Source organism: Entelurus aequoreus, linkage group LG07, assembly GCF_033978785.1.
Source record: "Entelurus aequoreus isolate RoL-2023_Sb linkage group LG07, RoL_Eaeq_v1.1, whole genome shotgun sequence".
NCBI classification, from domain to species: domain Eukaryota; kingdom Metazoa; phylum Chordata; class Actinopteri; order Syngnathiformes; family Syngnathidae; genus Entelurus; species Entelurus aequoreus.
The window spans coordinates 5,151,539-5,174,038 of record NC_084737.1 but is presented as its reverse complement, the minus strand read 5'-3'; the positions used below and the strand labels follow the sequence as shown (position 1 = coordinate 5,174,038).

General features: G+C 36.5%; 1 protein-coding gene across 1 annotated transcript in view; it reads right to left on the bottom strand.

Annotated features, from left to right (window-relative positions):
• The window catches only part of LOC133653321 (carbohydrate sulfotransferase 11-like), a 66,605-nt gene that overhangs the window by 7,307 nt on the left and 36,798 nt on the right, over window positions 1–22,500 (bottom strand). The gene's annotated exons all lie outside the window — the stretch shown is intronic.

Below are 22,500 nucleotides of genomic sequence, written 5' to 3'. Positions count from 1 at the left end.
CTAAATTGTTATGGAAAATAACAATGTAACGTTAGGTAATTACAGTACTCCCTGGTGTACAGTCATTTGTAAGTCATTCTAGTTAATGCAATATTAAAAAGCACAAATAGAGAACTCTGTAGGATCCCCTTTTTTTGTAATATAGTTGTTAAAGTCATACTGGTTTGATATCTTGTTTTGTGCCCGAGACGGTGCGCCTCCTCCCTTCCTGTATCATGACTCTTTTTTGGACGTCACCACATCAAAAAAAATCAACAAATGTCAAAACGGCCAAAACTGTCAGGTGCCCAGGGAAGAAAAAAGAGAAAAGAAGAGGAGAAACGAGAAAAAGACAGAGGTAGCAGGTAGGTAACGTTAGCCTACATGAAATCATTTGTCTGTTACAGAATGTGATAGTAATCTTGCCTAGGGCGCCAGATTGGTTAGGGCCAGCAAAGACAAGTCGTTTGTTTCGCACATGTTGCCTTCATTTCAATCCTGAGAAACAACGTCCTCTTCACCTTTGTTTTTGCTACATTTATTCCTTCCGGAATAGCATTTTTCGAAAAAAAAAAAAGAGTCGCCCAGTTATAGTCATTCAATGGTTTCTTTAAAAAGTAGAGTGGAACAATCGGAAGTGGAATTTTTGGTGAAATAATCAGGGATTTCAGTGTTTCCCATAAACTGCCAAGATACCTGGGGCGGTGGGGGCGTGGCTATGGGCGTGGTCACCATGACATCATCGAGTAATTTGCATAATTTACTACAATGATATGATTTTCTCCAAAAAGGCTAAAAAAATGTATACTTACTAATTAATAATAACAGTTTTGTTTTAAACATCCATCCATTTTACAATATAATTACAACACTTTATGTACATATTTATATACAGATTTGAACAATAACTTATTCACTGAAATATATTTATTAATTGTGGTTCTTACAAAAAATATATCTTATAAAAATATAAAAGCTAAAATGTCTCCTAAAGCTCTGCCCCTTTAATTAGTGCATACTAAATCATTTAACTTTAGCCTACTACTACAACCATATTATTTACCAGCAACATAAAGTGAAACAGAGGCAGAGGTGTCCTGCCACAGTCAGTAACAAATAAACAGAAAACAGTAGTGGTCAAATACAAATAAGGCAACAAGAGAAGTATCCTACACTTCTCTTTTGTGAAGTAAATCTGAACAGCCTATATGAGCATCTACATCAACTATATGATTTGCCTGAGAAGCTGGACAGGACAAAAAATAAAAAAATCAAAAAAAAATCTAGGTACAGTAACAAACGCAAACCGTGCGCACCTGAATTCAACATATTGAGTCAGCATACCAATATATGGCCTCGCCCCCTTTAGTTGCTTTAGTCTCCCTGACCCCCTGAGGGCACCACAGACTGTGGATGCTTTTTTAAAAAAAGGCTTAAAAACTAAAGACGTCCGATAATATCGGCGGTCCGATATTACCGGCCGATAAATGCTTTGAACTGTGATATCGGAAATTATCGGTATCGGTTTCAAAAAGTTAAATGTAGGACTTTTTAAAACGCCGCTGTGTACACGGACTTCGGGAGAAAAGTACAGAGCGCCAATAAACCTTAAAGGCACTGCCTTTGCGTGCCGGCCCAGTCACATAATATCTACGGCTTTTCACACACACAAGTGAATGTAAGGCTGCAGCTAACGATTATTTTTCTATCGATTAATCTATAGATTATTTTTTCGATTAATCGGTTAATCTATAGATTATTTTTTCGATTAATCTATAGATTATTTTTTCCTTTTGCCGATTTTTTTTTTTTATTCAAAATGAAGATGAAAAAATAAATGTAGGCCCGTTTTTTCAAAAGGCATGGCTTTTATTTACAAAAAAAAAGAAGTATGGCCACTCAGTCAACATTGACAACAACATGACTAAATATTCTGTAACAATGTAAACATTTAAAACCTTTAACATTTAACAAAATTAAAAGTAGCTTATTTGCTTTTTAATGTGCAAATATAAAAGTCAACATCCAGTGCAAATCTTAATATTCTGCAATAGTATAAGCATTTCAAAAGTAAAAGTATTGCTTTTTTTGCTTTAAAATGTACAAAAATAAAGATAAACATCCAATACAAAAAAGTGCAAAACGAAATATTCTGTAACAACAGTGTAAACATTTCAACAAAAGTGAAAGTATTGCTTATTTGCTAAAATGTGCAAAAATAAAGATAAACATCCAATACAAAAAAGTGCCAATCTAAATATTCTGGAGCACTGTAAACATTAAGTATTGCTTTTAAAATGTGCAAAATAAACATCCAGTCCAACACAGTACACAATAACCAATTCTACTCATTCCAGTGAGTGTCTAACAGTTGTAATGAAGAAAGGTTAGCATGTCTACATGCTCTGGTTCTTTTCTTGTTTACAATATTCCCAGCAGCTGAAAATAGGCGCTCAGAAGGGGTCGATGTGGCTGGAACTGAGAGCTAATTAGCCTTCACCTCAAGCCAGGATTGCGAGTGAGCTGAGCTGCAGTTTAAGTTTCTAGAAGGTCAACGGGCTCATAGTGATGTTACTAGTAGTTGACTGGGAGGTGTTTATTATCATTTGTTTAGCAGGTGATGCTCACCTGCTAAACACCTATCTGCTCCACCCTGAAGCGCTGACTACATGCGCTCTGAATACGCACTGCTGATTGGCTGATAATGCTTCGTGTGTACCAATCAGATGGTTGTGTGGGTGGGACAATGCTGCGTGTGTACCAATCAGATGGTTGTGTGGGTGGGACAATGCTTCGTGTGTACCAATCAGATGGTTGTGTGGGTGGGACAATGCTGCGTGCTGAGACAGAGGCAGACGGAGCAAAGCAGCTTGTTAAGACTTTAGCTTTAGCTTAGAAACTCGTTCGGTACACCCCCGTACCGAACCGAAAGCCCCGCACCGAAACGGTTCAATACAAAACACATACCGTTACACCCCTAGCAGATACAAATGGCACATTCATGTTTTTGTGTAATGATGACAACGTATGCTCGCGCGGACGATTGACTAGTTGATGGTTTTCTTTTCAAATGTTCGTTCATAGCCGTTGTGCTGCTATGATAGGCCATTTCCGCTCGACACAGTGTGCATACAACAACATTATTAGGCCGTTTATTGAAATACTCCCACACTTTTGGCATGCTTTTCCCCCCTCGCTCGCACCGCTCGCATCGTCTTTGATCGTCTGCTTTGCGCTTCGCCATGACGGTAGTGTGACGTCATTATGCGACGCGTCGACGCACAAAAACGGCGTCGACGTATTTACGTAACCGATGACGTCGACTACGTCGACGCGTCGTTTCAGCCTTAAGTGAATGCATTGCATACTTGGTCAACAGCCATACAGGTCACACTGAGGGTGACCGTATAAACAACTTCAACACTGTTACAAATATGCGCCACACTGTGAGCCCACACCAAACAAGAATGACAAAACACATTTCGGGAGAACATCCGCACCGTAACACAACATAAACACAACAAATACCCAGAACCCCTTGCAGCACTAACTCTTCCGAGACGCTACAATATACACCCCCCCTACCCCCCACCCCCCCACCTTAACCCCGCCCACCTCAACCTCCTCATGCTCTCTCAGGGAGAGCATGTCCCAAATTCCAAGCTGCTGTTTTGAGGCATGTTTAAAAAAAATAATGCACTTTGTGACTTCTATAATAAATATTTTTTCCATAACTTGATTTATTTTGGAAAACCTTGTTACATTGTTTCATGCATCCAGCGGGGCATCACAACAAAATTAGGCAAAATAATGTGTTCATTCCACGACTATATATATCGGTATCGGTTGATATCGGACTCGTCCGATATCGGAATATCGACAAAAAAGCCATTATCGGACATCTATATTAAAAAGCCTTTTTAAAAAAAAAAAAAGCCTTTTTTTAGATATATGTGTGCTAGTTCTAGCTATTAGTGCATTATATTTATATAGCGCTTTTTCTCTAGTGACTCAAAGCGCTTTACATAGTGAAAGCCAATATCTAAGTGACATTTAAAGCAGTGTGGGTGGCACTGGGAGCAGGTGGGTGAAGTGTCTTGCCCAAGGACACAACGGCAGTGACTAGGATGGCGGAAGCGGGGATCGAACCTGGAACCCTCAAGTTGCTGGCACGGCCGCTCTATCAAACGAACTATACCGCCCCTATAATAGGCTGGTCCAGTTTTTATTTTTTTTACTATTTATTTTACTTGTTGGGGGCAGCTATTTGTGGTTCTAGCGTTGTTTTTTTGTTTGTTGTTTTTTTGTTTAGTTTTTTTTAGAGATGTCCGATAATATCGGCCGGCCGATATTATCGGCCGATAAATGCTTTAAAATGTAATATCGGAAATTATCGATATCGGTTTTTTTTATTATCGGTATCGTTTTTTTTATTTTATTTTTTTATTTTTTTAAAATTTTTTTTATTTTTTGTTTTTTTTTGTTAAATCAACATAAAAAACACAAGATACACTTACAATTAGTGCACCAACCCAAAAAACCTCCCTCCCCCATTCACACAAAAGGGTTGTTTCTTTCTGTTATTAATATTCTGCTTCCTACATTATATATCAATATATATCAATACAGTCTGCAAGGGATACAGTCCGTAAGCACACATGATTGTGCGTGCTGCTGCTCCACTAATAGTACTAACCTTTAACAGTTAATTTGACTCATTTTCATTAATTACTAGTTTCTATGTAACTTATTTTATATTGTTTTACTTTCTTTTTTATTCAAGAAAATGTTTTTAATTCATCTATCTTATTTTATTTTATTAATTAAAAAAAAAAAAGGACCTTATCTTCACCATACCTGGTTGTCCAAATTAGGCATAATAATGTGTTAATTCCACAACTGTATATATCAGTATCGGTATCGGTTGATATCGGTATCGGTAATTAAAGACTTGGACAATATCGGAATATCGGATACCGGCAAAAAGCCATTATCGGACATCCCTAGTTTTTTTTAAATGCACTGTAGCACTTTGAGGTTGTTTGCTCAATGTAAAGTGCTTTTACAAATAAAATATATTATTATTGTTACTATTATACACTTTATCATCCGACTAGTCGACTAATCGTTAAGATTGTCGTTGACTAATCGACTATCAAAACAATCCTGAGACGCAGCCCTCATTTTACATTTCTGGGAATTATGCAGATTCCAAATTAGGGCTGGGCTATATATCGAATATACGCGATATATCTGTGCGATATAGAAAATGACTATACGGTGATATTGGAGTATACGTTCTCACGCAGTTGCTTTTAGCTGCGGGCATCACACTACAGGCTCTTCTCACTCTTTCTTGTCTCCTTCTCACAGAGACATAAAACAAGCGCACCTTCTTACGTACGTCACACACTGCCGCGCATTCAATGTCGCACGCCCTCGCCGAGCTGAGAGGTAGCGGCATGGGTAACGTTAGCTGGTGCGAGTGGTAATACGAGAGAAAGAAGGTGCCAAATGAAGGAAGAATAATTAATTCCCAAGAAAAACAGCAGGGGGTCCATCGTCCGGCGGTGGTTTGGCTTCAAGCGGGAAGATGTCGAACAGACAACCGTAGTATGTCAAGTGTGCGGCAAAAGCGTTGCTACAAAAAGTAGCAGCACTGCTAATATGTAGCATGATTTCAAAAGTCACCCGCTAGAGCAGGGGTCACCAACCTTTTTGAAAGCAAGAGCTACTTCTTGGGTAGTGATTAATGCGAAGGGCTACCAGTTTGATACACACTTAAATAAATTGCCAGAAATAGCCAAATTGCTCAATTTACCTTTAACTCTTGGTATTATTAATAATGAATGATATTTAACCTTAATTGAACGGTTTAAAAGAGGAGAAAACACGAAAAAAATGACAATTACATTTTGAAACATAGTTTATCTTCAATTTCGACTCTTTAAAATTCAAAATTCAACCGAAAAAAAGAAGACAAAAACTAGCTAATTCGAATCTTTTTGAAAAAATTTAAAAAATAATTTATGGAACATCATTAGTAATTTTTCTTGATTAAGATTAATTTTAGAATTTTGATGACATGTTTTAAATAGGTTAAAAATCCAATCTACACTTTGTTAGAGTATATAACAAATTGGACGAAGCTATATTTCTAACAAAGACAAATCATTATTTCTTCTATATTTTCCAGAACAAAAATTTTAAAAGAAATTCAAAAGACTTTGAAATAAGATTTAAATTTGATTCTACAGATTTTCTAGATTTGCCAGAATAATTTTTTTGAATTTTAATCATAATAAGTTTGAAGAAATATTTCACAAATATTCTTCGTCGAAAAAACAGAAGCTAAAATGAAGAATTAAATTAAAATGTATTTATTATTCTTTACAATAAAACATTTTTTTTTACTTGAACATTGATTTAAATTGTCAGGAAAGAAGAGGAAGGAATTTAAAAAGTAAAAAGGTATATGTGTTTGTATTTTTTCTCTAAAATTGTCTTTCTGAAAGTTATAAGAATCAAAGTAAAAAAATTAATGAATATATTTAAACAAGTGAAGACCAAGTCTTTAAAATATTTTCTTGGATTTTCAAATTCTATTTGAGTTTTGTCTCTCTTAGAATTAAAAATGTCGAGCAAAGCGAGACCAGCTTGCTAGTAAATAAATACAATTTAAAAAATAGAGGCAGCTCACTGGTAAGTGCTGCTATTTGAGCTATTTTTAGAACAGGCCAGCGGGCTACTCATCTGGTCCTTACGGGCTACCTGGTGCCCGCGGGCACCGCGTTGGTGACCCCTGCGCTAGAGAATGAAGAGTGCTTGAAACTCCGCATGTCAACATCTCCGTTCGGTGCCACACCCACAAAATGCCCAAGCAACCTTTTCCACATCAACACCGTATGAAACAACTAGTCAACAACAGAAGGAGATAACGTCCGCAGGAACCTACCACATAGCGAAGGATTTGATTTCCTATTATGCAGCTCATTTTTATGTGACACTTATTGAAATATCTTAGTGACATCATGCACAAAAGTGCACTTTATTTGTTTTAAACTATTGTAGTGGCGTTCTGTACAAAAAGTGCACTTTAGTTGAGTGTTGTTTTGATATGTCATCTTAGTGACATCATGCACAAAAGTGCACTAATAGCTTGTTTTAAAATGTCTCTGACAATCTTGCACTTTCTGTATTGGAAATGACATGAATGTTTAATAACTGTTTAATAAATACACTTTTAGTTGTGATTTCCCTCCCTGCGTGAAAGTTTAAAAGTAGCATATATTAATGCAGTATGAAGAAGAATGTTTTAATGTCATCATCATCGGCGGTCACTCGAACGAGTGTGACGATCCTCCTGGTAGGGGTGTATCCCTTTATGGAGGACGCCTGTGCGTGACTTAGTTTAACGTGGGGAGACTGGTGCACAGACAGTCACCACACGATCCTTGACAGATTCGGGTCAGGGTCCAGTGGCATGGAGTCCAAGACGACTGGGGACCCTATTCTGCTGCAGCCTTCCTCCACCGTTGAGGTCTTCACCGTATCCCTGGCTAGGGGGCAGTCAGGTACTAGGCCTTTGCCAAGGGCCACCTGGGGTAACAGTAGTAATAATAATAATAATAGATTTTATTTGTAAAAAAGCACTTTATATCGAGTAAACAATCGCAAAGTCCTACAGTGTATTTAAAAAAAAATAAAAAAAAGACAAAATAAATAAATAAATTAAATAAATAAAAAGATAATAAAGAAATAAATAAAAATAAAAACTAGAACAGCCAAATAGCTATAACTAGTATGCATATATCTAAAAAAAAGGCTTTTTTAAAAAGAAGGGCTTTTAAGCCTTTTTTAAAAGCATCCACAGTCTGTGGTGCCCTCAGGTGGTCGTTTACCAAACAATCTGTCACTCCTAATCGCTAAATCCCATGGAATCTTATACGTCTAGTCTCTTACGTGAATGAGATCAATAATATTATTTGATATTTTACACTAATGTGTTAATCATTTCACACATAAGTCGCTCCTGAGTATAAGTCGCACCCCCGGCCAAACTATGAAAAAAACTGCCACTTAGTCCGAAAAATACGGTAAATCAAAAGGTGTAGTTTCCTCTTCCTTCTGTTCTGCTAGCCATTCTGTTGTCGTACAAGAATGTAGCTTATAGTTTGATTTAGCATGCTGATTGACTGTTCATGTATTCATCTAGCCTATTTCTATTCATTTGTCCATCAGTCAAATATTTTTAAAGACTACTCCAGTTGTTTAGCTGACTATTTATATCTGTGTGTGGCATTGCATTAGTCTTTTACAAGATTCTCATCTTATTCTACAGAATAAGATAGAAGGTGTCCAACTTTGACTAATTAAAAAAATGGTCAAAATTTCCAAACTTCCCGAGCTTAACGTCCCGTGGTAAATTTCCGGAAAGTTTCCGGAAATTTACCGGAAACTTTCCACCCCTTTGCAACCCTATTTATATACCAAAATAATATATCCTGATATATACCGTATTTTTCAGACTATAAGTCGCAGTTTTTTTCATAGTTTGGCCGGGGGTGCGACTTATGCTACACTTAGGCCACACTAGTATTTGAGCCCAAGGACTTCATCCAGTCAGGTAAGTGTTGATGATATTACTGGGGTAAATATAGCCCTGATGCTCATTTTCTCTATGTTAAATCCCATTCATTTATGCTAACAACGTTAGCGATCCGAATTTACCTTTTTTGTGATGTGTAAAGTTCAACTAGCAAATACTAAATCAAAAGGTGTAGTTTCCTCTGCCTTCTGTTCTGCTAGCCATTCTGTTGTCATACAAGAATGTAGCTTATAGTTTGATTTAGCATGCTGATTGACTCTTCATTTATTCATCTAGCCTATTTCTATTCATTTGTCCATCAGTCAAATATTTTTAAAGACTACTCCAGTTGTTTAGCTGACTATTTATATCTGTGTGTGGCATTGCATTAGTCTTTTACAAGCTTCTCATCTCATTCTACAGAATAAGATGGACGGTGTCCAACTTTGAATAATAAAAAATGGTCAAAATTTCCAAACTTCCCGAGCTTAACGTCCCGTAGTAAATTTCCGGAAATTTACCGGAAACTTTCCACCCCTTTGCAACCCTATTTATATACCAAAATAATATATCCTGATATATACCGTATTTTTCGGACTATAAGTCGCAGTTTTTTTCATAGTTTGGCCGGGGGTGCGACTTATACTCAGGAGCGACTTATGTGTGAAATGATTAACACATTAGCGTAAAATATCAAATAATATTATTTATCTCATTCACGTCAGAGACTAGACGTATAAGATTTCATGGGATTTAGCGATAATGCCTGGTTCACACCAACGACGCTTGCCGCGCTTTAAAGCGGCGAGCAAAGCGCCGTCATTTTTGTCAATTTTTCCACGAATATCCCGATCTCCGAAGTAATGTTATGCTTTGATACGCTCTGATACAAATTAGTTGCCGCTTTGGGGGGACGAATTACCGTTCCTCACGATGTGATGCCGCTTTGATCCCGCTTTGATACGCTTTAAATCACGCTTTGATACGCTTTATTGAACTTTATTACGCTTTGATGCGATCCCGACGCTTTAAATCAGGCTCTGACACGATTATCAAGCTCTGTTGTGCATTGGAATTAATGTGTCATGAACATTATGAACATTAATTTGTAATAATGACTTTGAAATGTGATATTGTTATGTAATTATGTGCAATTTGGAAGATGCTGTGATTATTATTTTGTGAATTTGATGACTAAATTGCGTGCGCACACATAATATAATAAAAAAGAGAAATATGATAAACAAATAAGTGAAAAACTCAGTATACTAAGTTTTCCCCACATTTTTTTAGATTTATCTATTTATTTGATTTCTCTTTTTGTTTTATTATATACAGGATAAAACACATAATGTAATAAAAAAGAGAAATATGATAAACAAATAAGTAAAAAAAAAAAGTGAAAAACTCAGTATACTAAGTTTTCCCCACATTTTTTTAGATGCATCTATTTATTTGATTTCTCTTTTTGTTTTATTATATACAGGATAAAACACATAATGTAATAAAAAAGAGAAATACGATAAACAAATAAGTTAAAAAATAATGTGAAAAACTCAGTATATTGTTTTCCACACATTTTTTATATTCATTTATTCTTTCAATTTCTCTTTTTTTCGTTATATTATGTTTATTATTTATTATCTATTATGTTGTATATTCATTTATTTTTTCAATTCCTCTATTTTTTCCGTTATATTATGTTTATTATTTATTATGTTTTATATTAATTTATTTTTTCAATTTCTCTTCTTTTTTCGTTATATTATGTTTATTATTTATTATGTTTTATAATCATTTATTTTTTCAATTTCTCTTTTTTCTGTTATATTATGTTTATTATTTATTATGTTTTATATTCATTTATTTTTTCAATTTCTCTTCTTTTTTCGTTATATTATGTTTATTATTTATTATTTATTATGTTTTATATTCATTTATTTTTTCAATTTCTGTTCTTTTTTCGTTATATTATGTTTATTATTTATTATGTTTTGTATTCATTTGTTTTTTCAATTTCTCTTTTTTTCCGTTATATTATGTTTATTATATATTATGTTTTATAATCATTTATTTTTTCAATTTCTGTTCTTTTTTCGTTATATTATGTTTATTATTTATTATGTTTTATATTCATTTGTTTTTTCAATTTCTCTTTTTTTCCGTTATATTATGTTTATTATATATTATGTTTTATAATCATTTACTTTTTCAATTTCTCTTCTTTTTTCGTTATATTATGTTTATTATTTATTATGTTTTATATTCATTTATTTTTTCAATTTCTCTTTTTTTCCCGTTATATTATGTTTATTATTTATTATTAATTATGTTTTATATCTTCATTTCTTTTATTTCTTTGTCATCTTAACAAATATCTATCTTTCATTTCTCATGCTAGTTGACAATAATAAAAGCCATTTCTTTTATTTTTTATATTCAATGTCACTAGTCAATACCACAGTCACTTCCTATTTGTAGTTGTAGACTGGGGTCCGTGCTTTGAACCAAGATCTCTTTTATCAAATACATTCCCCCAAAAAATGCGACTTATATATGTTTTTTTCCTTCTTTATTATGCATTTTCGGCCGGTGCAACTCATACTCTGGTGCGACTTATACTCCGAAAAATACGGTACATCGTTATTGCAAGAGGCTGCAATATACAGTCAATTGCAATATATATTTTACCCCCCATTCCTAAGCGCAAACATGTAAAACATTTTAGACAAATGTATGTGCTGCTAATGCAATGAAGGTAAACATGCATACAAGTGTGAGTGTTCTTTAGAAGTTCCAAGTTTGCATAGTTCCTGTCATAATGTGACCCAACTCCTGATATGACATCATGGACAGCTGAAGACAGTAAATCACATGAAATGCTAAAATAAGTTATTAGTGTGTCAATACACCATTACTAACAAAGGGAGGGGAACATGTATTATATAAACTGCAAAAAATAAAAAGGTTTTGTGGCTTTTGATAAAAGGTTATAATCATTAAATGTTACGTTTAATATGTGCTCACTGTCATAAACCCACTGAGAATTTGTGTAAACTCTGCAACTGGAGATTTATAGAAGCCTTTAAACTGTCTTGGCTTCTGTTTTATGGGCTTTTTTTTTCTTGACTCGCTCGCTGTTTTTTCAAAAGCAGTCCGCGGCTATTTTCCATAGCAAAAAGGCAAACAGGAGACATCCCGCTACTGCTGGGGAAGATAGAAGAGGTTTTATGTGGCCTACTACAGGAGGGTCCACCGGATGTGAGCTGGCAGTGCCACACTACATCCTTTCCAGGGGGGCTTCCTTCTGCTACTTCAGCACTACATCATTTCCAGGGGGGCTTCCTTCAGCTACTTCAGCACTACATCCTTTCCAGGGGGGCTTCCTTCAGCTACTTCAGCACTACATCATTTCCAGGGGGGCTTCCTTCAGCTACTTCAGCACTACATCATTTCCAGGGGGGCTTCCTTCAGCTACTTCAGCACTACATCATTTCCAGGGGGGCTTCCTTCAGCTACTTCAGCACTACATCCTTTCCAGGGGGGCTTCCTTCAGCTACTTCAGCACTACATCATTTCCAGGGGGGCTTCCTTCAGCACTAATCCTTGCAAGATGGCATCTTGCACCTTTAGTTTGCTTTTGTTTTCAACACAATAACCAACAACTGTACATACTTGTGGTTGGAGTCTGTTTAAAGGCCTACTGAAAGCCACTACTAGCGACCACGCAGTCTGATAGTTTATATATCAATGATGACATCTAGGGATGTCCGATAATGGCTTTTTGCCGATATCCGATATGCCAATATTGTCCAACTCTTTAATTACCGATACCGATATCAACCGATATATACAGTCGTGGATAGGGATGTCCGATAATGGCTTTTTGCCGATATCCGATATGCCAATATTGTCCAACTCTTTAATTACCGATACCGATATCAACCGATACCGATATCAACCGATATATACAGTCGTGGATAGGGATGTCCGATAATGGCTTTTTGCCGATATCCGATATGCCAATATTGTCCAACTCTTTAATTACCGATACCGATATCAACCGATATATACAGTCGTGGATAGGGATGTCCGATAATGGCTTTTTGCCGATATCCGATATGCCAATATTGTCCAACTCTTTAATTACCGATACCGATATCAACCGATACCGATATCAACCGATATATACAGTCGTGGATAGGGATGTCCGATAATGGCTTTTTGACAATATCCGATATAACAATATTGTCCAACTCTTTAATTACCGATACCGATATCAACCGAGACCGATATCAACCGATATATACAGTCGTGGATAGGGATGTCCGATAATGGCTTTTTGCCGATATCCGATATGCCAATATTGTCCAACTCTTTAATTACAGATACTGATATCAACCGATACCAATATCAACCGATATATACAGTCGTGGATAGGGATGTCCGATAATGGCTTTTTGCCAATATCCGATATGCCAATATTGTCCAACTCTTTAATTACCGATACCGATATCAACCGATACCGATATCAACCGATATATACAGTCGTGGATAGGGATGTCCGATAATGGCTTTTTGCCGATATCCGATATGCCAATATTGTCCAACTCTTTAATTACCGATACCGATATCAACCGATACCGATATCAACCGATATATACAGTCGTGGAATTAACAATCAATCAATCAATCAATGTTTATTTATATAGCCCTAAATCACAAGTGTCTCAAAGGGCTGCACATTATTATGCCTAATTTGGACAACCAGGTATGGTGAAGATAAGGTACTTTTTAAAAAAATGAATCAAATAAAATAAGATAAATAAATTAAAAACATTTTCTTGAATAAAAAAAGAAAGTAAAACAATATAAAAACAGTTACATAGAAACTAGTAATTAATGAAAAATTAACTGTTAAAGGTTAGTACTATTAGTGGAGCAGCAGCACGCACAATCATGTGTGCTTACGGACTGTATCCCTTGCAGACTGTATTGATATATATTGATATATAATGTAGGAAGCAGAATATTAATAACAGAAAGAAACAACCCTTTTGTGTGAATGAGTGTAAATGGGGGAGGGAGGTTTGTTGGGTTGGTGCACTAATTGTAAGTGTATCTTGTGTTTTTTATGTGGATTTAATAAAAAAAATAAATAAATAAAAAAAATAAAATAAAAAAAACGATACTGATAAAAAAAACCCCGATACCGATAATGTCCGATATTACATTTTAACGCATTTATCGATAATATCGGCAGACCGATATTATCGGACATCTCTAGTCGTGGAATTAACACATTATTATGCCTAATTTGGACAACCAGGTATGGTGAAGATAAGGTACTTTTTAAAAAAATGAATAAAATAAAATAAGATAAATAAATTAAAAACATTTTCTTGAATAAAAAAGAAAGTAAAACAATATAAAAACAGTTACATAGAAACTAGTAATGAATGAAAATGAGTAAAATTAACTGTTAAAGGTTAGTACTATTAGTGGAGCAGCAGCACGCACAATCATGTGTGCTTACGGACTGTATCCCTTGCAGACTGTATTGATATATATTGATATATAATGTAGGAAGCAGAATATTAATAACAGAAAGAAACAACCCTTTTGTGTGAATGAGTGTAAATGGGGGAGGGAGGTTTTTTGGGTTGGTGCACTAATTGTAAGTGTATCTTGTGTTTTTTATGCTGATTTAATAAAAAAATAAAATAAAAAAAGCGATACTGATAATAAAAAAAACGATACCGATAATTTCCGATATTACATTTTAACGCATTTATCGGCCGATAATATCGGCAGACCGATATTATCGGACATCTCTAATGAAATCTTAACATTGCACCACATGCCAATACGGCCGGGTTAACTTATAAAGTGCCATTTGAAATTTCCCGGGAAACTTCCGCTTGAAAACGTCGCGGTATGATGACGTATGCGCGTGACGTCACGAGGTCAAGGGAAGTGTTTGGACCCAATTCAAATACCTCTGTTTTCTTCAACAACATTCCACAGTATTCTGGACATCTGTGTTGGTGAATCTTTTGCAATTTGTTTAATGAACAATGGAGACTGCAAATAAGAAAGTTGTAGGTGGGATCGGTGTATTAGCGGCTGGCTGCAGCAACACCAACACCAGGAGGTTGTGTTGTGTTTTGAGCAGGATAGCAGACGCACTACGGTGAGTACAGCTTTGGCTTCCAAACATTTGATCGCTTGCCCGTACGTGCGTGTCGATATGTGCATGTCACGTACGTAACTTTGGGGAAATATATGTTTCTTGCCGACTCTGATGGCGGCCGGGGTGTCGTCGAAAGCGTACAACGCCCGCCGCCGCATCTAAGTTAGCTTCTATTTTTTTTAGCTTCGCCAAGCTGAAAATTATCAACCGTTTTGATTGATTGAGACTTTTATTAGTAGGTTGCACAGTGAAGTACATATTCCGTACAATTGACCACTAAATGGTAACACCCGAATAAGTTTTTCAACTTGTTTAAGTCGGGGTCCACTTAAATTGATTCATTCGTGTATTTACATGTACATGGTTTAATAGTATTGTTGATCTTCTGTCTATCCTTCCAATCAGGGTTTTTTTTTAATTTAGTTTCTATCTGCATTTGAGACTGATGCTATCACGTTAGCTCCGTAGCTAGGTTAGCTTCTATTTTTTTAGCTTCGCCAAGCTGAAAATTATTAACCGTGTATTTACATGTTGATGGTTTAATAGTATTGTTGATCTTCTGTCTATCCTTCCTGTCAGTTTTTTTTTTATTTAGTTTCTATCTGCATTTGAGACTGATGCTATCACGTTAGCACCGTAGCTAAGTAAGCTTCTATTTTTTTTTAGCTTCGCCAAGCTGAAAATTATTAACCGTGTATTTACATGTTCATGGTTTAATAGTATTGTTGATCTTCTGTCTATCCTTCCAGTCAGGGTTTTTTAAAATTTTGTTTCTATCTGCATTTGAGCCTGCTAGCACGTTAGCTATGTAGCTAAGTTAGCTTCTATTTTTTTAGCTTCGCCAAGCTTAAAATTATTAACCGTGTATTTACATGTTCATGGTTTAATAGTATTGTTGATCTTTTGTCTATCCTTCCAGTCAGGGATTTATTTATTTTGTTTCTATCTGCATTTGAGCCAGATGCTATCACGTTAGCTCAGTAGCTAAAGAGCTTCGCTGATGTATTGTCGTGGAAATAAAAGTCACTGTGAATGTCCATTTTGCGTTCTCGACTCTCATTTTCAAGAGGATATAGTATCTGAGGGGGTGTTGTTGATAAAGTCATGTTGGTTACTAGAGAGGAGAGTACAGTATATAGTACAGTAATTATGCTTTCGTAAATAACTTAAGTTGTTCGATACTAGAACTGTCTCTAGGATTGTTTATGGCAGTGTTTTTCAACTAGTGTGCCGTGAGATACAGTCTGGTGTGCCATGGGAGATTATGTATTTTCACCTAATTGGGTTAAAAATATTTTTTGCAAACCAGTAATTGTAACCCGTAAATAATGTGCCGTTGTTGAGTGTCGATGCTGTCTAGAGCTCGGCAGAGTAACCGTGTTATACTCCTCCATATCAGTAGGATATAACAGGTAGATAATTGCTTTGTAGATGTCGGGAACAGGGTGCAGGTAAAAAGGTGTCTAATGCTTAAACTAAAAATAGACAAAAGGCGAGTCCCCCTAAGAAAAGGTATTGAAGCTTAGGCATGGCTATGCAAAACGAAACAAACTGAAAAGTAAACAAAACACAAAATGCTGGACGACAGCAAAGACTTACAGTGTGTGGAGCAGAGACGGCGTCCACAATGTACATCCGAACATGACATGACAATCAACAATGTCCCCACAAAGAAGGATAGCGTCCGCACAACTTAAATATTCTTGATTGCGAAAACTATTCAGGTGTGGAGAATAGCACTCAAGGAAGACATGGAACTGCTACAGGAAAATACCAACAAAACAGGAAAAAAACACCAAAACAGGAGCGCAAGACAAGGACTAAAACACTACAAACAGGAAAACACCAAAAAACTGAAGATAATTAAGGGTGTGATGTGACAGGTGGTGACCGTACACCTACTTTGAGACAAGAGCTATAGTGACGCATGCCGGCTTATTAGTGATTCCCAGAGCCCCCAAAAAAGTCTGCGGTCTATAGAGTGTTTTCTATTGGGGCTCCAGTACTCTGGAATGTTCTCCCGGTACCAGTTAGAGATGCTACCTCAGTAGAAGCATTTAAGTCCCATCTTAAAACTCATTTGTATACTCTAGCCTTTAAATAGACTCCCTTTTTAGACCAGTTGATCTGCCGTTTCTTTTCTTTTCTGCTCTGCCCCCCTCTCCCTTGTGGAAGGGGGGGCACAGGTCCGGTGGCCATGGATGAAGTGCTGGCTGTCCAGAGTCGGGACCCGGGGTGGACCACTCGCCTGTGCATCGGTTGGGGACATCTCTGTGCTGCTGACCCGTTTCCGCTCGGGATGGTCTCCTGCTGGCCCCACTATGGACTGGACTCTCACTATTATGTTGGATCCACTATGGACTGGACTCTCACTATTATGTTAGATCCACTATGGACTGGACTCTCACTATTATGTTAGATCCACTACGGACTGGACTTTCACTATATTATGTTAGATCCACTATGGACTGGACTCTCACACTATTATGTTAGATCCACTATGGACTGGACTCTCACTATTATGTTAAATCCACTATGGACTTGACTCTCTCACAATATTATGTTAGATCCACTATGGACTGGACTCTCACTATTATGTTAGATCCACTATGGACTGGACTCTCACTGTTATGTTAGATCCACTATGGACAGGACTCTCACTATTATGTTAAATCCACTATGGACTGGACTCTCTCACACTATTATGTTAGCTCCACTATGGACTAGACTCTCACTATTATGTTAGATCCACTATGGACTGGACTCTCACTATTATGTTAGATCCACTATGGACTGGACTCTCACTATTATGTTAGATCCACTATGGACTGGACTCTCACTATTATGTTAAATCCACTATGGACTGGACTCTCACTATTATGTTAGATCCACTATGGACTGGACTCTCACTATTATGTTAGATCCACTATGGACTGGACTCGCACTATTATGTTAGATCCACTATGGACTGGACTCTCACTATTATGTTAAATCCACTATGGACTGGACTCTCACTATTATGTTAGATCCACTATGGACTGGACTCTCACTATTATGTTAGATCCACTATAGACTGGACTCTCACTATTATGTTGGATCCACTATGGACTGGACTCTCACTATCATGTTAAATCCACTATGGACTGGACTCTCACTATTATGTTAGATCCACTATGGACTGGACTCTCACTATTATGTTAGATCCACTATAGACTGAACTCTCACTATTATGTTGGATCCACTATGGACTGGACTCTCACTATTATGTTAGATCCACTATGGACTGGACTCTCACTATCATGTTAAATCCACTATGGACTGGACTCTCACTATTATGTTAGATCCACTATGGACTGGACTCTCACTATTATGTTAAATCCACTATGGACTGGACTCTCTCACACTATTATGTTAGCTCCACTATAGACTGGACTCTCACTATTATGTTAAATCCACTATGGACTGGACTCTCACTATTATGTTAGATCCACTATGGACTGGACTCTCACTATTATGTTAGATCCACTATGGACTGGACTCTCACTATTATGTTAAATCCACTATGGACTGGACTCGCACTATTATGTTAGATCCACTATGGACTGGACTCTCACTATTATGTTAGATCCACTATGGACTGGACTCTCACTATTATGTTAGATCCACTATGGACTGGACTCTCACTATTATGTTAGATCCACTATGGACTGGACTCTCACTATTATGTTAGATCCACTATGGACTGGACTCTCACTATTATGTTGGATCCACTATGGACTGGACTCTCACTATTATGTTAGATCCACTATGGACTGGACTCTCACCATTATGTTAGATCCACTATAGACTGGACTCTCACTATTATGTTAGGTCCACTATGGACTGGACTCTCACTATTATGTTAGATCCACTATGGACTGGACTCTCACTATTATGTTAGATCCACTATGGACTGGACTCTCACTATTATGTTAGATCCACTATGGACTGGACTCTCACTATTATGTTAGATCCACTATGGACTGAACTCTCACTATTATGTTAGATCCACTATGGACTGGACTCTCACTATTATGTTAGATCCACTATGGACTGGACTCTCACTATTATGTTAGGTCCACTATGGACTGGACTCTCACTATTATGTTAGATCCACTATGGACTGGACTCTCACTATTATGTTAGATCCACTATGGACTGGACTCTCACTATTATGTTAGATCCACTATGGACTGGACTCTCACTATTATGTTGGATCCACTATGGACTGGACTCTCACTATTATGTTAGATCCACTATGGACTGGACTCTCACCATTATGTTAGATCCACTATAGACTGGACTCTCACTATTATGTTAGGTCCACTATGGACTGGACTCTCACTATTATGTTAGATCCACTATGGACTGGACTCTCACTATTATGTTAGATCCACTATGGACTGGACTCTCACTATTATGTTAGATCCACTATGGACTGGACTCTCACTATTATGTTAGATCCACTATGGACTGGACTCTCACTATTATGTTAGATCCACTATGGACTGAACTCTCACTATTATGTTAGATCCACTATGGACTGGACTCTCACTATTATGTTAGATCCACTATGGACTGGACTCTCACAAGTTTTTACTGTTGATATCGGCTACTGAGTTTAGTTTTTTTAATGATTTCTGCTTGTGGTGTGCCTCGGAATTTTTTCAATGGAAAAAAAATGTGCCTTGGCTCAAAAACGTTTGAAAATCACTGCTTTATGGTGTGTTGAACGTGTCTTGGGTTAACTCAGAGTACAGTGAGCACAGCGGGGGGTCGAATTAAAGACAATCCTTGCAGAACGCTGTAGGGTTTGTGAAAGCAAGACAAAGCACATTCTTACATAACTTTATGGCGTCCACGGTTCCTCAGATGGCTCAGAGGGGCCCTGACATGCAACTAGGGCTGCAACAACTAATCGATTAAATCAATTAAAATCGATTATAAAAATAGTTGGCGATTAATTTAGTCATCGATTTGTTGGATCTATGCTACGCGCATGCGCAGAGGCTACTTTATTTGATTTAATTTTCTAATTTTTTATAAACCTTTATTTATAAACTGCAACATTTACAAACAGCTGAGAAACAATAATCACAATAAGTATGGTGCCAGTATGCTGTTTTTTTTCCCAATAAAATACTGAAAAGGTAGTTTGTTTCTTTTATCCGATTATTAATCGATTAATCGAAGTAATAATCGACAGATTAATCGATTATCAAATTAGTTGTTAGTTGCAGCCCTACATGCAACACCAACGTTTCTTACCTATTCAGTGTTTCCCATAAACTGCCAAGATACCTGTGGCGGTGGGGGCGTGGTTATGGGCGTGGCTATGGGCGTGGTCACCATGACATCAGAGTAATTTGCATAATTTAATACAATGATATGATTTTCTCTAAAAAGGCTAAAAAAATGTATACTCACTAATTAATAATACGTTTTGTTTTAAACGTCCATCCATCCATCCATTTTACAATATAATTACAACACTTTATGTACATATTTATATACAGATTTAAACAATAAGTTATTCACTGAAATATATTTATTAATTGGGGTTCTTACAAAAAATATATCTTATAAAATATAAAAGCTAAAATGTCTCTTAAAGCTCTGCCCCTTTAATTAGTGCATACTAAATCATTTAACTTTAGCCTACTACTACAACCATATTATTTACCAGCAACATAAAGTGAAACAGAGGCAGAGGTGTCCTGCCACAGTCAGTAACAAATAAACAGAAAACAGTAGTGGTCAAATACAAATAAGGCAACAAGAGAAGTATCCTACACTTCTCTTTTGTAAAGTAAGTCTGAACAGCCTATATGGGCATCTACATCAACTATATGATTTGCCTGAGAAGCTGGACAGGACAAAAAAATAAAATTAAATTAAAAAAAAAAAATCTATTTGTGGCGGACGTAATTCTTTCGTGGCGGGCCGCCACAAATAAATGAATGTGTGGGAAACACTGCTTTACAAAAGACAAGTGTAGGATACTTCTCTTGTTGCCTTATTTGTATTTGACCACTACGGTTTTCTATTTATTTGTTACTGACTGTGGCAGGACACCTCTGCCTCTGTTTCACTTTATGTTGCTGGTAAATAATATGGTTGTAGTAGTAGGCTAAAGTTAAATTATTTAGTATGCACTAATTAAAGGGGCAGAGCTTTAAGAGACATTTTAGCTTTTATATTTTATAAGATATATTTTTTGTAAGAACCCCAATTAATAAATATATTTCAGTGAATAACTTATTGTTCAAATCTGTATATAAATATGTACATAAAGTGTTGTAATTATATTGTAAAATGGATGGATGGATGGACGTTTAAAACAAAACTGTTATTATTAATTAGTAAGTATACATTTTTTGAGCCTTTTTAGAGAAAATCATATCATTTTAGTAAATTATGCAAATTACTCGATGATGTCATGGTGACCACGCCCCCACCGCCACAGGTATCTTGGCAGTTGATGGGAAACACTGTATTCTGTACAATTGACCACTAAATGGTAACACCCGAATAAGTTATTCAACTTGTTTAAGTCCACGTTAATCAATTCATGCCTAAGGGATGTTCGACTTCAAAGATTCCACTGTGGGTTCCATTTGCAAATCCTCTTCCCGACTTTACTGTGGAAGATTTTCGAGTTTAAAAGACTGTCCTGTGATTTATGTTGACATTCATGGTCTTTTCATTCTTTGTGCTCCCATCCAACAACTGACAAATATTAGGCGGATTAAGTGACGGCCCTTGAATGTTTTGTTCGTACCGTCACTTTTACCTCATCCCCCTACTTTCACTGTAAAGAGTCTGAACATCTGTTCATCAATCTTTGTCTTACTCATCCTAAAATTGCTCTGTCATCTCACTTCCTTGCCACCTCCTCCGGCACTACATTCCAGCCGCAACATGCCATTCCTGTGTCGGGTTTCCTGCGCGGCTGCCCTGTGCGGCTTGGTGCCGTTTGAAATGTGGCCGGTTTTAGTGGAGCCAAGCCTGGATAAATTGTCCTCACACATAAGAGAAACCACATCATTGAATATTCACTAGAATAGAATAGAGTTTTATTGTCATAAATACAGTGAACAGGTTCAAAGAACAACAGATCCCCTAAGGTGCATACACAATACTTTAGTAATATAAATAGTAAAAAAGAAGATATGTATCTATATATATATATATATATATATATATATATATATATATATATATATATATATATATATATATATATATATATATATATATATATATATCCACACACATGCATATATCCATACATATGCACATACATACAATATACACTATAGATGTCCGATAATATCGGACTGCCGATGTTATCGACCGATAAATGCTTTAAAACGTAATATCGGAAATTATCGGTTTCAAAAAGTAACATTTTTGACTACAACGGCGCTGTACGGAGTGGTACACGGACGTAGGGAGAAGTACAGAGCGTCAACTGCACTGCCTTTGCGTGCCGGCCCAATCACATAATATCTACGGCTTTTCACACACACACAAGTGAATGCGACGCATACTTGGTCAACAGCCATACAGGTCACACTGAGGGCGACCGTATAAACAACTTTAACACTGTTACAAATATGCGCCACACTGTGAATCCACAGCAAACAAGAATGACAAACACATTTCGGGAGAACATCGGCACCGTAACACAACATAAACA